Here is an 18,259-nt window from a genome sequence, read left to right as displayed (position 1 = left end):
TAGGAAACATTTCACAGGGCATCACAACAAGTAGCTTAATATTGGCTATTAGACACTTTAATTCCTCTGACCCTGGGCTTTTCCAGCTCTTCAGAATGTGTTGCTGGCTCCCACTTCTCCTCAGCCCACATCTTCCCACCATCTTGTTAAATCTCCCCTTTTTTTTCTATTTGCTCTTATTTTCTACATTTCTCGTATTTCTGGGCCCCTTCAACTAACTCATCTACTTGGACTCCTCACAGAAAAATATTCTTACGTTAATTTTACAGAACAATTTAATATTCTTTATGTTACTCCTTTACCTACTGGATCATTCCATGAGGTCTCTTAAGAATGTAGATATGCTGAGAATTTCCTAAATCATCAAGTCCTGGAGACATTTTGCTTAACAGTCTTCCCACAAATCTCTTTCCTTTTGCACGTTATTATGAGCAGAAAGATGAAACCAAGCTGAACTCCAATGTTTTGCTTGGAAATTTCATCAGCTAAATTTCCAAATTAATTATTTACAAGCTTTGATTTCCACATTACTTCAGGGCACAATTCCGCTCAGCATTCTGCTTAGCTCCCCTTGCCTCCATTTCTGATAACATTTCCATCAGAGCCCTCATCAACAACACTTTCAATATACACATTTCTACCAACAGTCTGTTTAAGACAATTTAGATATTCTCCAAGACAATGCATATATATATTTTTTTCTCTCAGGTTCTTTATGTCCTTCTCAGTCCTCTCTAGCAGAATCATTAACATCCATGTTTCTACTAATAATATGTGCAAGAAAATCTAGCTCTTTTTATCGTGTTTCTCAAAAATTTTCCAGCCTCTTCCCATTGGCCAATTCCAAAACAACATCCACATTTTTCTTTATTACAAAAGCTATGATTTTTATCAACAGAAATAATTGAATGATTGTATACATTTTGAAGTGTTTCTAATAAAAATTGCAGTGATGATTTCTGTTCCACAGAATGAGGACAGATAAATGAGAATATCCAAGAACATATGTAAAAAGAACAATATGACAATATATTTTACACGCACTGTAACATTATAATAATTATAATAATAAATAAGATCTTGTTCAAGTGAATGAAATAATATAGGGAGTAGCCTAATCATAACAGTAAGAATTTATCACTTAATACCTGCTAGGTATTATTCTTACTGGTTTACACAAATGAACTCATTTAAAGCACACAACACTCCTTGTATGTATGCACTTGTGTTAGATTTCCATTGCTGCCATAATTGGTAAAAAATGTAAAGGGGTTGCTGTGATCTAGATGTATGTGTCCCCTAAAAATACATATGTTGAAATCTTAACCCCCCATGTCAATGGTCTTAGGAGATGGGGCATTTGGGAGGTGCTTAAGTCATGAGGATGGAGCCCTCATGAATGGGATTACTGTTTTTATAAATCTCTTATAGACCCTATAGAGCTCCCTCGTCCCTTCTAGCATGTGAGGACACAGTGAGAAGTCTTTAATCCAGAAGAAAGCACTCATCCGACTTTGGTAGCACCCTGATCTCAGACTTCCAGCTTCCAGAATTGTGAGAAGCAAAAACTTTGGTTGATAATAAGCTGCTCAGTCTGTGGTATCTTGTTATAGCAGCCCTAATGGACTAGAGGACATAATACAGTTATGGAAGAGATTAAAAAGATAACAGGGGTCTTAAGAGCACCTTTATATCATTGAATATTAAAACATAGATAAAATAACATCCCTATAAATGTGCATAGATAAAATCCCTGTACATGCATCCCTATAAATGCATAGAAAAAAAACCACATCCCTACAAAGCTTATAAAATCTGACTCAACAAGAAGCCAAAAACTTGATTATTCCTATAAACATTTAAAAAATCAAACCAGTAGTTTAAATTCTCATTACAAAGAAAACACTGAGTCAGATGGTCATCTGGATAAGTTTTACCAAATACTCAAGGAAAAAATAATTACAATCTTAAATAAACTCTTTCAAATATAAAAAGAAAGGGAATACTTCCAAACTCATTTTATGAGGGTAGAATAATCTCAATTATAAAACCTGACAAAACTAAAGGAATAAAGGAAAATTATAAGCCAAATGACGCATGAACATGGATGCAAAACCTAAACAAAATATCAGCCAACCTAATCCAGTAGTATATAAAAATGAGAATATTTTATGACCAACTTCTGTCCCCCCACCAAGGAAATTAAGGTTGGCTTAACATTATAAAATTAATTAAAATGGTTTGCCACATTAATAGAGTAAAGGAAGAAAATCCAATGATTATCTCAATGGATACAGAATAATCATTTGCTACATTTGATACATTTCAATATATATTCATGACAAACTTAATCAACTACAAAAGAGAAATTCCATAACTTGATGAAGGGTATTTACCAAAACCTAATGCAAGCATCAGGTTAGAAGTTGTTTCAGTTATACCCATGAAAGACAATGGTGTATGGTGTCCTACATTAGGATAGTAGCCTATATTTGGGGGAGAGGGTGGAAGATGGAGGGAATCAGATATAGGAGAATTTTTCATCTCCTTAATGGCAGAGACCCACCATACATAATTTTTGAGAAGCACCTAGTCTAGGATTCTGTACATAACATGTCCAAAACATACTTACTGACTGACAGATTAAAAAAAAAAAAAGAGTGTCATAAGACAATCCCATTGTTTCAGAGTGGTGCAGCCTGGAGATTATTATAGCCTCCAGAAGATTCTTGCTTGGGAGTTGTTCTCTGGTCACAATCCACCCAGAGTATTTGCTGTACCAATCATTACACTTTTCATATTCAGCTGCCAAAAGACCTCATTTGTCCAAAACCCCAAACTAGAATTTTTCAGTATAAATTTGTTCCAGACAATTACTTTCTTTGAATAGTACCACAATAATAGCTCTAAAAGATATAATTTTTCTTCTACTGATTAAAAATATTGGAAAAATATTTGACCTTAAAGGGCATTAAGAGATGGAATAGGAAAGGTAATAGGTAAAATCTGAAGGGGCTGGACTTTTAGTCCCACCTGGGCTATTAAACAGATGTGACCTTTGATGGGATTCAAAAATTTAGGTCCCTATTTCCTAACCTGAAATGTACTCCACGATTTACTCATTCACTCAACAAATTAAGAATTGTTACATGTCAGGCATTATGCTTCTGCCCATGTTATATAGGTACATAGTTATTGAGAAAATCAACAGTAATAGGATTTCTGGAAAGCACACCATGAAAGGTAACTTGCTATATAAAAGCTGATGGGTTTGGGGAGTGTGAGAATTCAACAGCTATTGATTTACGAAATAAGTCTCAATCACCTCATCTGTATTTGTGCCATGTTCACCTCTAGGGGCATGTTGACAAGAATAGAATTAGGTACTAAACTCAACACCAGGATCATGCACCTTCTTACAAGATGGTAGAAAAAAGGATGAATCCTCATCTGCCTCAACTATGTGTATGACCTTGATCACATTACCCAACTCTCTTCCTACGAGTTCCTGAAATAGATCTTGAAACAAAAACTTGGGTGCAGAGAGTGTAGTTGGAATTTTATCCCAAATATGGGAAAAGTGACACAGAAAGGAGAGACAAAGCTCTACAGTGTCTGAATGAGCCATTACCACTCCGGGCCTCTGTCACCCAATCCTTCTGGAGATCATCTCAGTAATACTGTAAAGTATACCTCAGAATTGTCTGGCCAAGGGACAGCACAGCTGGGATAGTTATTCACTGATACTTTTCTCTAACTGTTTGAGAGTTGCCCCTGGCACTTCAGAGCTGCTGTGCCCATGAGTGGAAAAGTGCTTGAAGTGGGAAGTTGTCAGCTTCAAGTGAACTCAGTGGTGGGCTCTGGGGATGTGGAGTAGGAAATCAACAGCATCTGTTACAATAACCAATCCCAGTTTTGACTTCCTGGTCTATAAATAAAATGCCTTATCTATTACAGGAGAGTTGTGAGCATTAAAATTTTCTATTTCCATTTTTATTAAGAAGAAATGTTTGCCCCAAATGCTTTGGGGAAAGGGTGATAGATATGAAAAAATGCAGCAGCAAGGTTCTTGTGGTGCATGAATCCTATGACCTAGGAAGCAGGAGTTATAAGCCTGTCTTGTCTTCTTCATCTCCTTTGAGCATGATCCAAGAGGAGATTTTGATAGGAACTTGATGAAAGAGGCCAAGTAGAAAAGCTTGGGTCCATTGCAAATGTTTATTTAACTCAGACACTTCAAAAGCATTTATTGGAGAAATATTTGCAGATTCATGTCAGATGAATCAACATCCTTTACCCTTATCAGAGTCATAGCCTGGGGGAGTGAATTTAGTTAACTAACTTGTGGCTCAGATGGTATGAGACCTATTTGAGAAGCTTTGGCAATCTGGTGTCAAGTTTCCAGCTACCTTTCCCATCCTTGTGCATAAGGGACATCCTGAGCGGAGGTTGGTGAAGGACAGTGGTGCTCACACATGGGTGTTCATCGAAATCAGTCAGAGGGCATTGCAAAATACAGATAGTTGGACCCCACCCCCAGAAATCAGTCAGAGGGCATTGCAAAATACAGATAGTTGGACCCCACCCCCAGAGTTTCTGATTTAGTAGGTCTGGAGTGGGGCCCAAGAATCTGTATCTCTCAAAGTTTCCTAGGTGATGCTGATGTTGCGGATTCAGGGACCACGTGTTGAGAACTAATAGTTTAGAAGAAGTCAGAGTCCTAAGAATAAGTAGGAGATGGTAGGGGGTGGATGTCACTGAGTGCCTTGCTGAGAGTTTGGGACCCAAACTCAAGGCTGGCCTCTCGTCTTTGGTCTGTGGAGATGTCACTGCAGATTCATAATCTCAAAGGACATTTCTATGTACCTGCCCTTCTTCATTTGACCCATCCCAAGCCCAGAATGCACATAACAACTTCACATCTCCCAGGATTTAGACTGTCCTTCCAAAACAAGGCTGTGCTTGGAAGTACAGGGTGGATTTCACTAATAACCAGACTTTGAAAAGACAGAAGGACTGAAAGGGAAGAAAAGGGAGAGAGGAGAGAGGAAGGAGAAAAAGGAGAAGAGGAGAGAGAGGCAGGCAGGACTTCACGTTATGAGTATGATGTTCCACGTTCTACGCTTTGAATGTTCAGGCATTGTTGACATCTCACAGATGTTCTGGGAGACATGTGTTATTATGCTCATGAGAAAAGCGAGGCTTACGCAGATTATAAGACTTACCCAAGTAGACAAGGTTTGTAAGAGTCACAGGCAGGACCCACACCCAGAGGTGTTCAATTCCAAGTCCAGTGAAATTTCGACTCTTTTCCAAAGCTTCTCAGGAAAATTGTGTGTATACGGAGGGACAGTAAATGATTTGTAGTCAAGAAGCAAAGTCATATGGGTGAGACAGCGACTGCCTCACAGGTTCAACTGATTCTAGTATTTACAATCAAGATATGGTCTATTGTCCTTGTTCCTGGCTTGCTGAACTGGAGGCAAATCCTGGGTACATTTTACAGTGTTGTTACAAAAATGAGGGAGCACTAGATAATCTCCCTGCTTTTGTATCTGTTAATCTCACTTCCTGAGAGGCTCTCTCTATTGTTGGCAAAAGCAATTATGTTGCAGATGCCTTGGGGATAGTATTCCTGATCCTAGAAAGCATCCCTCAGTACAGGGCTTCTTAGAAAGCCCAGGATTGGCCTGAGAAGGTGGATATGGGGTCAAAGATCTACTGGTACAGAAGCTTATGGTGTCCTCGTTCTATCTGAATGCGGCCATGAGGCAACCTAACAGTTTGACAATTGATGGCATTCAACAGGGAGAAACATTTCAACACTCCACTAGAGTGTTTGTCACATGATGAAATAGTGATTTTTAAGGTGTTTGTTATTCTATTCCAATTTTACTAATTCTACCCAGATTGCTCTAGATTTCTCCACTTAAGACAAGCCATTGACAATAGTTGCCATTAGTCAATTTAGCCGAGCAGTATGTAGAGTTCAAAAGAAGCAGTTAAGAGTAAGAACTACAAGGAGGACAACTTTCACTGAAATATAAGGATGATCCTTAGAACTCGAATTATCCAGGTATGCAATAGTCTTGCTCAGGAATCTCCATTCCCCATGGATAGTACAAAACCTGAGACTGGACAAACATATAGAGGGCATATTGTGGAGAAACTGGGCAATGGGCTTGGTAAGTACTGAGCTTTTTTCAACCTTGTTATCTAGGCAAAGTGATTGAAAACATGGCATCTGGAGAGAGATGAGAATCAGATTCAGGACCTATAACTGACCATCTGGGTTAGCCAAATTATTTACCTTCATAACACCCCATTTAAGATGCAAAATAGGCACGAGTCCAACATTACCCAGACTCTGAAAGGAGACTAGGTTGAAGCAAGAAATAGCCTCTTGGAACTTGTAGGTAGACACAAACTGCACAAGGGTACCTTTCCAGTATCAGGCAGTTTTTCTAAGTACAAACCACAATCAAATTTAAAAAACTACATAATAAGTCATATTCAAATATGTGGTTCCTTTCTGGGGCCAAAAGGGAAATAAAAGCATGAAAGGGGATAAGAAGGGTGGGGGTCTGCAATGCATTTGTTTGAAGCTAATTTGCATAGAGAAAAAAGAGATTTGACTATGAAGTTCCTCACACATGTAAAATAGAAAGTCAACCTTATTAAAATTGTGTAATGTGATCTGTGAATTAAAACAATGATACCATTTTTTAACCTAATTCAACACAGATTTTTTTTTTCTTTTAACAAAAAGCCCTAGTGATGCTAAAGTTAAAATCTAGGTCCACTTTACTTATGTAAATTGGAAGAAAGAATATTGCATACCTATAGGAAGGTGGTGTTTAACGAAGAAGTTTAAAACATCTAGAACTCCCTCTGTGAACCAACTCAAACATTACAACGTTAAAAACTAAATTCCACATAGAAAGGACTTGTCATTTGAGACCCTGTCTCTCCTATCCTGGAATGCATTCTGGAACAAAGTGTCTGTCATCTGAACTTGTGTGTGTGTCTGTGTGTGTGTGTGTCTGTGTGTGTGTGTGTGTGTGTGTGTGTGTGTGGCATATTTGTGGCAAAACTAGAGGGGAGAGCAAAAAGGAACCATTAAGAAGCAGAAGCCCAAGAAGCCCATAGAGGGATCCACCAGAATCCCCAAAGTTATAAGAACTAGATTAGGAAGGGTAATGAAAACCCGGGGAACTGGGGGAAAAAGAAGGGCACTCACAGCAGCACATACCTGAATAATGGGCTTTGCAGATAGGCACACCTGGGTTCCCACCTATACAACTTACAAGTCACCCTGACAGAGAAAAAGTATTCCATTTCCCAGAACCTTGGCTCCTTATTAGTAAATGGAAGAATAATACCCACAGTATGGAGTTATCATAAGATGAAATTGAGATAATACATGTAAAATATTTTGCAGGATCTAAGTGCTTAAATTCCAAGATCTAAATGCTCCGTAAATGCAGTGTTATTAAGGAGTGAACAGAGATATGTGCAAGACAAATACAAACTAAATCCATTCTCTGAATTGTGTTTTATGGTCCACTCATATGGGCTATCAGCCTATGTTAAAAGGTTCAAATAGCAGCTGTATAATGTCACTGTGTGGCTTAAATAGTATTACACTTACACACGCAATTATATATAATTGTCTGGCACATGGTAAGCATTCAGTAATTCATGGCTCTTATTAGGAAAACTTCTCACGCTTTAGGTTTGTACCTAAGATTAATCATCGTGCTGGAAAATGGTCTTGCCATGAATATACAAGTCACAAAAAGGAAAATAATAAATGGATAATAAACATAGAAAAATGTCCAACAAAAAATATAAATTAAAACAATGGTACCACTTTTTATATAAGACAGCATAGATCTCTTTTTCTTTTTAATGCTAAGCCCTAGCATGCTAAGGATTCATTAAAATAAGTGGTCATACATTACTGCTGGGAATGTAGATGGCAATGACCCCTTAGGAAGTCATTTAGCAGTGTGTAATAAGAGCCTTGAAGCATTCAAAAACTCCATTCAGTAATTCCGTTTCTTAAAGTCTAACCTATGGAAATAACTTAAAATACAAAGGGAAATATATATAAATATGCTTCCCTGTAGAATTTTTTTCCAAATAGCGAGCAATGAGAAACAACTTAAATAGTTAACAGAGAAAGAATGGTTGCTTATGGAGCTTCTACATTGGCACATTTACTCAATGAAATATTATATAGCTATTAAAAATGATGCCAATAAAGAGTATAAAATAACATATTAGAAGCTTACAATGCCATGTTAAGGATAGAAGCAGTTATACAAAAACAGTGAATTGTGGATCACTGCATCAAAAACTAATGATGTATGGTGACTAACATAACATAATAAAATAAAAATAAATTAAAAAAAGAAGCAGGGTAAAAAATTATTTAAATAGTAGGTTCACAGTATATAAAACAACTTATTAAAAGCTGAAAGAAAACATACTGATTTAGTAGTGATTATCTGAGGATGCTAGTAATTTTTCTTTATGTTTTTCTGTATTGCAATGTTTAAGAACAAGCATGAATTTTTTTTATAAAGTGATAAAATCCAAAGACATTTCCTTTAATCATTCCAGCAGCAAGATTCTCTAGTACGAGGGCCAGCAAACTATAGCCTATGGGTCAAACCCAACCTCCCACCTGCTTTTGCAAATAAAGTTTTATTAGAACACAGCTCTACTAATTCATTTATGTACTATTTATGGCTACTTTTTTACTAACATGGCAGAGTTGAGTAGTTGTAATAGAAACTCTATGGCCCACAAAGCCCAAACTCTTTATAACTGACTCTTTACAGAGAAAACATGCCAGCTTCTGATTTTAAAAAATTGCACCCACAAGATTTGACATAGCTCAACAACTTCAAAGTCACTGTCCTCCAACCTGGAGAAACAACATTTTAACATTCCTGTAGAGAGAGGGGTGCCTGTGTGGCTCAGATGGTTAAGCGTCTGCCTTCGGCTCAGGTCATGATCTCAGGATCCTGGGATCGAGTTCTACATCGGGCTCCTTGCTTAGCAGGGAGCCTGCTTCTCCCTCTGCCTGCCACTCCCCCTGCTTGTACTCTCCCTCCCTCTCTCTCTCTCTCTCTCTCTCTCTCTCTCTCTGGCAAATAGATAAATAAAATCTTTAAAAAAAAAATTCCTGTAGAAAGTGTCAGTCCAAGGATAAAATGTCTGAAAATTTTAAGGTTATTGACATTCTTTTCCAATTTTATAACTTCTACCTGGATACCTTTAGATTTCTCCATTTAAGACAGGCCTCTGACAATAGTTGCTTTTAGTCAGTTTAGCCCGGCAATATGCAGAATTCAAAAGAAGTGTGTAAGAGTGCAAAAACAAGGGAGACAGTTTTCATGGAAAGATAAGGATGATCCATTTCTGGGCTCTCTATTCTTTCCACTGATCTATGTGTCTGTTTTTGTGCCAGTACCATACTGTCTTGATGATGACAGCTTTGTAGTAGAGCTGGAAGTCCGGAATTGTGATGCTGCCAGCTTTGCTAAAGTTTCTTTTTCAACATTCCTCTGGCTATTTGGGGTCTTTTCTGGTTCCATACAAATTTTAGGACCCTCAACTCTATGGTCAACTAATCTTTGACAAAGCAGGAAAGAATGTCCAATGGAAAAAAGACAGTCTCTTCAACAAAGGGTGTTGGGAAAATTGGACAGCCACATGCAGAAGAATGAAACTGGACCATTTCCTTCCACCACACACAAAAATAGACTCCAAATGGTTGAAAGACCTCAGTGTGAGACAGGAGTCCATCAAAATCCTAAAGGAGAACACAGGCAGCAACCTCTTCGACCTCAGCTGCAGCAACTTCTTCCTAGAAATATCGCCAAAGGCAAGGGAAGCAAGGGCAAAAATGAACTATTGGGACTTCATCAAGGTAAAAAGCTTTTGCACAGCAAAAGAAACAGTCCACAAAACCAAAAGACAACGACAGAATGGGAGAAGATATTTGCAAATGACATATCAGATAAAGGGCTAGTATCCAAAATCTATAAAGAACTTGTCAAACTCAACACCCAAAGAACAAATAATCCAGTCAAGAAATGGGCAGAAGACACGAACAGACATTTTTCCAAAGAAGACTTCCAAATGGCCAACAGACACATGAAAAAGTGCTCAACATCGCTCAGCATCAGGGAAATCCAAATCGAAACCTCAATGAGATACCACCTCACACCAGTCAGAATGGCTAAAATTAACAAGTCAGGAAACGACAGATGTTGGCGGGGATGTGGAGAAAGGGGAACCCTCCTACACTGTTGGTGGGAATGCAAGCTGGTGCAACCCCTCTGGAAAACAGTATGGAGGTTCCTCAAAAAGCTGAAAATAGAGCTACCATACGACCCAGCAATTGCACTACTGGGTATTTACCCCAAAGATACAAATGTAGGGATCCGAAGGGGTACATGCACCCTGATGTTTATAGCAGCAATGTCCACAATAGCCAAACTGTGGAAAGAACCAAGATGTCCATCGACAGATGAATGGATAAAGAAGAGGTGGTATATATACACAATGGAATATTATGCAGCCATCAAAAAGAATGAGATCTTGCCATTTGCAACGACATGGATGGAACTAGAGGGTGTTATGCTGAGCGAAATAAGTCAATCAGAGAAAGACATGTATCATATGACCTCACTGATATGAGGAATTCTTAATCTCAGGAAACTGAGGGTTGCTTGGGGGGGTGGGAGGGAGGGGGTGGCTGGGTGATAGACTTTGGGGAGGGTATGTGCTATGGTGAGCGCTGTGAATTGTGCAAGACTGTTGAATCACAGATCTGTACCCCTGAAACAAATAATGCAATATATGTTAAGAAAAAAAGAAGAAGAAGAAGATAGCAGGAGGGGAAGAATGAAGGGGGGGATATCGGAGGGGGAGACGAACCATGAGAGACGATGGACTCTGAGAAACAAACTGAGGGTTCTAGAGGGGAGGGGGTTGGGAGGATGGGTTAGCCTGGTGATGGGTATTAAAGAGGGCATGCTCTGCACGGAGCACTGGGTGTTATACACAAACAATGAATCATGGAACACTACATCAAAAACTAATGATGTAATGTATGGTGATTAACATAACAATAAAAAATTTAAAAAAAAAAGAAAGATAAGGATGATTCCTAGAACTTTAATTATTCCAGTATGGGATGGTATTGCTCAGGTATCCTGATTCTCCTTGAATTATATTAAATGTGAAACTGGATGAACATATAGCGAGTGTATTGTGGAGAAATGGGCAGTGACTGGGTAAGGACTAAGCTCCTACCATCTTATAGTCTAGGCAGAGTGACGGAAAACATGGCACCGGGGGAGAGAAGGATCCATCACTGACCATCTGGGATAACCGAGTCATTTACCTTTGCAACATCCCACAACCTGATTCTGCATCATCGATTTACAGGCTCCCAGGGACTAAGAATTCTTTCTGAGGCAGTCCCTTGCTATAGCTTCCCCTTGTTTATAAATACCAAAGAATTTACCTTATATTGGGAAGTTCCAACAGATTTAAATTCTCCTTTGAAAGGACTAAAAGCTATTTTCAGCTTTATCTCTTTCCTTTCTTTGGTTTGGCCTGGAGGGCCCTTACTGGGTCTTGGAGGAGAGGGAGAAGGATGTAAATATCCCTTAACTGTTGGTGCCTCTGCCTCTTTGCAAGATCCAAAGCTGGCTTTTCTGCAGGCCTATGTGAGCTCTTCTGTAGGCCTTGCGAGGCCTTTGACAGTTGCCTAAAGTGAGATACACCAGTTGATCCCTTAAATCCCTCAGGTTCCCCCAGTGGCTATACATCTTACAGCTTCTGATGCTGTGGGCCTCCCGCCCCAGCCCACCATCCTAGCTGCTTCTTTGTTCTCAAAGGACTCTCTCCTTGGTTCCTATTCGACCTGTGGGAATTCATACATCCTCACCAACTGGTGAGGGCAGAGGATGCTTTCTCTACCCCCTTGTCCCTCTCCCGGTTCTTCTAACCTGTATGTATGGTAAACTCCAGTGCAGAACAAGCTGCCTAAGCAGAAACTGAATACCTGTGAGTGGTTCTCATGGAGTTACTTCCTTCTCTTGGCTTTAGAAAAGTATAAGAAGGCCTTCCTGTACATTCTACTAGTCCAACAACTCATGACTGATAAATTTCTCCTCTACCCCTCACTCAAGGTGGCTTTTTTACTTTAATTGATATTAGTGTAAAAATTGATATTGGCAAGTACATGGGGGCCTGGGGTGGTGGTGGGAAAAAGCAGAACTGCACAAGTGCCTCTTAAGGAGCCCCCAAGGAAGTTTTCTTTCTGTGATTATTTGTGGCTATATACAGATATTTTGGGTACCTAATGGTTTTTTACAGCTTTGCATTCTAATCATAATTTTGGAGCAACAGGCAAAATCCCACTCAATAGTGGGTTATACTATCATTGGCGGGCTTGATCATGTTTAGATGAAGTATATTCTAACAAGAAGTCCAGTCCCAGGAAATGCTTCACTCAGTAAAGCCATTTACTTTAGTATAAATAAAATCTAAGCCAAGATAATAAAATTACCTCTTAGGCTCACAGAATCCTCTTCATGTAAAATCACTATGAATATAAAAAAACTTTGCCAAGGCCTTTAGCTTTCTTTAAGTGAGCACTACTGCTGTGGCCTACTTTATAGTGTATAAAAAGTTTCCCTTTATATGTCCCTATCATTCATTCAACTATTTATCCATGCAACTATTCAACTACTGAATACCTTCTCTACTCCTGGTATGCGTTAAGTGCATCTACTAGAAAAATTATCCACAATCTTATTCATTCCTCACATCATCCTTTAGAGACAGATGTGGCTGATAATTTGTTATCCTAAAACTGCAAATGAGGAATCAAAGGGTCAAAAACATTGATTACTTTTTCCAAGGTCACACAGCTGTTAAGAGAAGGGGATGGATTGGGAGAGGAGAAAAAGGAGCTGGGGCTTAGCTAGTGCACTGCGGTATCCCAGACTACACCATACTGCTACTCAAGAATGTTCAGCAACAAAGCACATCTACAAGAAAAGAAAGACTGGGGACAAATTATGGATTCTTATCCAAATCTAGCAATATGATTGAACTGAATGTGATTGAATGCCAGGACAACCTCAGATTTTCAAATATAATTTTGAGGCACCATTTTGCAGGTTATAGGGATACAAGTGAGTAAACACAGGCTGAGTCTCACCTCAAAATTAAAGTCTTTTTTTTAATTTGATTGTATGATTTTCAATGGCAGAAGGCTCCCTTTGCACATCAGCTAGACTGACAAACAAGCAAAGTAATGACAAAGAACTGCCCTGTTTAATTTGGCCATGCAACAATAGACTACAGTGAGGGCCTCACTGGTGTCAGGTTATTCTGGATTTGGTGAGAACCTTGGTCAAAGCATCTACCAGCCATAGAAGAATTCCAGAAACTCTCTTTATTTGGAAGTGTGAGTGTTGGAACTCAACAGCAGGGGTTGAGTATGTCTGAAACTGGAAAATAAAGTTTCACACAGTACTAAATATAACTTCCTGCCAGGCAGGTAGGGGCTGCTTGCCAAATTTTGATGGTTGTCAAGATCCAAAAACCATGAAGAAGGCCAATGTTTTGACAACTGAAATTGCTTTCGAGATGGGTAAATCTGCCCTATTTAAGGGGAGACAAGGGTTGAAAGAATTAGTTAATTACCTCTCACCCCGAAACTTTCCAAACTTCAAATATAGCAAGCTCATCATTTACTTTAGTATAAAGAGAATCTAAAACAAGATAATAAAATTACCTCTTAGGCTCACACTGTACTTTTGCATGGAAAGACAACTCAGAAAATCTGTTTGCCAAGATAAGTTAAAAGGAGAGAAATAGAAGCAGTCAGAGAAAGGGGTAAGAGAAGAACTTCTGACAACATTGACCAAACAGTTCCTCTTAGAACTTCTATCGTTCTGGTTTTCTGTTGCATTTCCATCAGATAGTAACTTCTCTGAAGGCAGGCAAAAGGTCTGCCCTTGTCCTTGCTGTATTCCCAGCACCCAGTACAATGCCCTGCGTGGGAATAAAGAAGTCTTAAATTCATACCTGCTGGAGACCATGAAGAGGTAATTACTTACTCCAAAAGCAAAATGGTTGGTGTACAGGGTCAGTGCGTAGTCCTGAGTACGAAGTCAAAGGATTCTGCATTTTGCTCAGAAATGCAGTCTGGCTCTCTCCAGAATGAAGGCAGGCAGGGTTTTCCAGAGGTTGGCAAAACTAAAGTTTGGCAAAAGTGTGAGATGTGGTGTTCATTTTGCCTACATTTTTTAGACAACTATGCCCCCAAGTACCTAGCTTTGGCATAATATCCTCCTACAGCTCAAGGACTAGGAAGTACATTACCTCACTGTCTCCTGGAAAAACTCTGCTTCTCATTCCTTTAGGCCCTTGCTAACTCATGGTTTTAAATTCAAGAGGATCACAAAGCTGGAGGAAATCATTAGCATGCTAGAGGACAGCATCAGGCTAACAAAATTACCTGGACAAGCCAGGCTGAAACATATCACATGAAATGAATGATAATGCCTCACAATTTTGACTTAAAAAATTCATAATTTGATCTCATTCTAGAAGATCGGGTTGGTTTGCCACTTAGGTTTTAAAAAAATCTAGAAGGAGGCAAAGTAAGGTGGGTATTTTAGTATAAGTTGAAGCTGAGACTAGAATGTAATACAAATTAGTAAACACAGACAAGAGTGGGGGGGGTTGCTCTGGAAAGAGAGACTAGGGGATAAAGAAATATAATGGTCATAATTAGGAATATCACAAGAAAAAATGCTATCATACCACCACCTGTGTCATTTAAAATCCACATGCCTCAGGGTCTTCATCCATACAGTAGAAATAATAAAGCCAATAATGCCTTGTTGCCAGCGCTATCATGAGGATTAAATGACATAATGCAGTTAGGGTCATGCTGTTCATTTGTGCCATTTTTAATGGTAACAATAACGAATTCGAGCTCTGAGATATACTGGAACTATTTGTAGAGTACTGGAAGGATGAAGATAGAAATAGATGTCCCAGTTTCATAAAAGAAAAACCTGGAAGAAAATTTAAATTGTAAATGTACATAATACAAGTGCAAAATGTACATCAAGCCACTCTTGGATCCACTGGGATTTAACCCAACATATAAGAAAGGCACTTTGAATAAATCCCTATGTCTCCAACTTTGTTTTCAGCCATCTGCTGCCTGCAGTTGATGTTCTAACCACTGTACCTTTTGTCTTAGCCCATTCCATCATTGGACCCCTCCACCTGGAATGTTCTTCTACCCTTTTGCCTGTTTATCTCTTTGAACTCCCTACCTGCCAAAAGAAACGGTATTTCATTTGTTTTGTAATTGACAACTGTCTGTATATTTTATTTTATTTTATTTTATTTTTTAAGATTTATTTATTTATTCATGAGAGACAGAGAGAGAGAGAGAAGCAGAGGGAGAAGCAGGCTCCCAAGGAGCAGGGAGCCCGATGCGGGACTCGATCCCAGGACCCTGGGATCATGACCTGAGCCGAAGGCAGACGCTTAACCATCTGAGCCACCCAGGTGCCCTGTCTGTATATTTTAGACGGGGAGGATCTGGAAATACTTTTTGACCATTGGCTTTAGGCTCCGTTGCTGCAGAAATAGTACAAAACAGTTTCAGAGCCTTAAACAATTAAGATACAACTTCCCACTGGTGTGTGAGGGCCTGGGGAAACTCTGACACACCATTTCCTGCATGTAAAATGGCATATTAAGTCAGGGGGAGCCATGAGAGTAAATATTAGGAGCACCTTTCAGCCAGAGATTTTGAAGTACTTTAGGAACATGAATACACTTATTCTTATTCATAAAACACACACATCTATTGATACTGATCATAAAATCCTTTCTGAAGCATTCCTGTGTAGCCACACTTGCCTGTGCATTTTCTCAATGGAATCTAGCCTCCCTCATGGTCTCCCTTTCTGGGCTCTAACTCAGTAACTCTACCTCTCAGAGTGTGCCTTGGCCGCCTTCAGGAACAGCGATTTCTCTGTTCAAATCAAAAGCATAATGAAACATTGTCTGCTACAATATCAAACATGTGAGATTTCCACTGAGGTAATTGGAAGGGAAAACATTTTGCCTTCATCTAGTAGCAGGGCCTGAAGTCAGAAACATGGAAATGGAAATGGAAATGAGGTGGGGTTGGGGAGGGTGGGCTGATCATCTGAATGGGGCTGGAAGGAAAGTTTGCTCTAAACTGAAAAGTTTCAGTTGGGGGCTGAAATGAAGACAGTGTTTTGGTTGGTTCCACTGTCAAGCAAGAAGAAGCAGATTAGAGCTGAAGAGACTTGAAGTCTAGACAACACTCTTCCACTAATTAATCTTGACTCCTTTGCCAAATTATGGAAACTGTTGTGTAAAGTGCCTCTTAAACATGTACTCTGCATAAAGCACAGGTGAGGCATGAAAATAGATAGGAAAAGACAACAAACTTGCACACCATTGGTTTCCAACCAGGTTGGAAATAGAATAAAATTGAATTACATCAGAAGCTTTTTGCTTAACTATATACCCTGTTTCCTCCTTCATTACCCTCCGATTCTAGCATTAAAATTTTAAATAATTTACTTGAAACAGTATATGCTAATGTAACAAAAGAACAAGAGCAACAACAACAACACAATCACAAAATTTTACATCTGTTGAGTGTGTTATATGTGCCTGGCACTATGCTAAATCCTTTATGTACATTACCCAATTAAAATCTCCTGACCGTGTGGGCTCTGTGCTATCCTCACCCCGTATCACAAATGAAGAGGCTAAGCACATGAAGAAGTGTATTCAAGTAACAACCCCAGTTACACAGAGTCACTCTGTATATTTCAGAAACTGGAGAGGAGATGGTGAAATAATCATAGTCTTCACTTGAGAGTTCCAGACCAGGGAATTTATTCCAATGTCCACTCCCCCCCTCCTTAATCCCACACCTTATCTTCTTCTGTCAATGAAAGAGCACAGAAGTCTGCTTTACCATGACCTCTTCTTGAATATAGATCTGATTTCAGCTAATTTCAACATGTAGACAACTTGAGCTAACATTTTAAAAGGTATAGCAAGCAGTTCTCTGGACTGGGAGCCTGTAAACATAACCTGGGTAACCTTCCAATAGATGTCTTAATCTACTTGAGCCCTAGGGGCTTTCTCTTCTGTAATACAAAGGGGCTTCACTAGATGGTCTCTAAATTCTTTCTACAATTAACATTTTCTGTTGGGGGGGTTTGTCTTCTTGATCTAGATGTTAGGAACTATTCTGTCCCTGTTAAAGGTCAATACAGGTAGTAGACTAGGGACTAGTGGTGGCAGAGAGGCTTCCAGTACCCTCATGATCTTGCCAAGTTGGTGGTTTTTAGGAGTTTCTGTATTAGTTGGTCAAAATAAAGCAATCAAATAAGGAATGACAGAATGCTTCAATAAAAGAATAAAAGACAAAAGAATAATGTGAATCCCAGCTCTAGCAAATCTCTAGGTCAAAGCAAGACAGTATAACAGTTAAGAGAATGGACATTAAAGACATTATTACAGCTTGTAATTATATAATCAATTATGTGATTACTTAACATTTATCTTATTCTCTAAGCTATAAACTCCATGTAAGTAGGCGCTATAACTATTTTGTTCACATATCACCTGCATGCATAATGTCTAATACCAGTGTTGAATAAATGAATAATCGATTAAAAATCAGCCCTCCTTCCTACTAGTTATAAGAAACTCAACTAGCCTTCTCACCTCTGCCATTTTCAAATTCATCTATAAAACTAGGATAATAGCCACACCTACCTCTTTGGGATTTTTCATGGTTAAAGTCATATACCTAAGTTATGATAAAATGGTGGATAAAATAAGAATAACAAGTTTGATATTTTACACACTCTCTTCCCTCCAAGTTCTCCAGACCAACTGTATGAAACATTGACTTGTTGTGAGTCCAGGATGAAGACACCCCTGCTTAGGCTCCAAGCCAAAGAGGTCCCCATCTACTTCATTCAGATGTGAATGAACTCAAGACTGGCAAAGCCATGAGTCAACAGCTGGCCTCTCTTACCTTGGAAAGAAACTCACACTGCCCAGTCTAGGAGAATGTGTGCATCCTCGGAGCTGGCTGAATCTAGGAGGGAATGGAGAAGAGAGGTGGGTGCCATGT

At 39.1% G+C, this 18,259-nt stretch overlaps 1 long non-coding RNA gene across 1 annotated transcript in view; it reads right to left on the bottom strand.

Annotated features, from left to right (window-relative positions):
- The window catches only part of LOC113916685, a 202,134-nt gene that overhangs the window by 110,722 nt on the left and 73,153 nt on the right, over positions 1 to 18,259 (bottom strand). Inside the window, exon 2 of the long non-coding RNA XR_003518002.2 lies at positions 18,161 to 18,223. This is a non-coding gene — a long non-coding RNA (uncharacterized LOC113916685). The remainder of the gene's footprint in view (positions 1 to 18,160; positions 18,224 to 18,259) is intronic.

Source organism: Zalophus californianus, chromosome 4, assembly GCF_009762305.2.
Source record: "Zalophus californianus isolate mZalCal1 chromosome 4, mZalCal1.pri.v2, whole genome shotgun sequence".
NCBI classification, from domain to species: Eukaryota; Metazoa; Chordata; class Mammalia; order Carnivora; family Otariidae; genus Zalophus; species Zalophus californianus.
The sequence above is the reverse complement of the archived record's forward strand: the minus strand, read 5'-3'. Positions and strand labels throughout refer to the sequence as shown.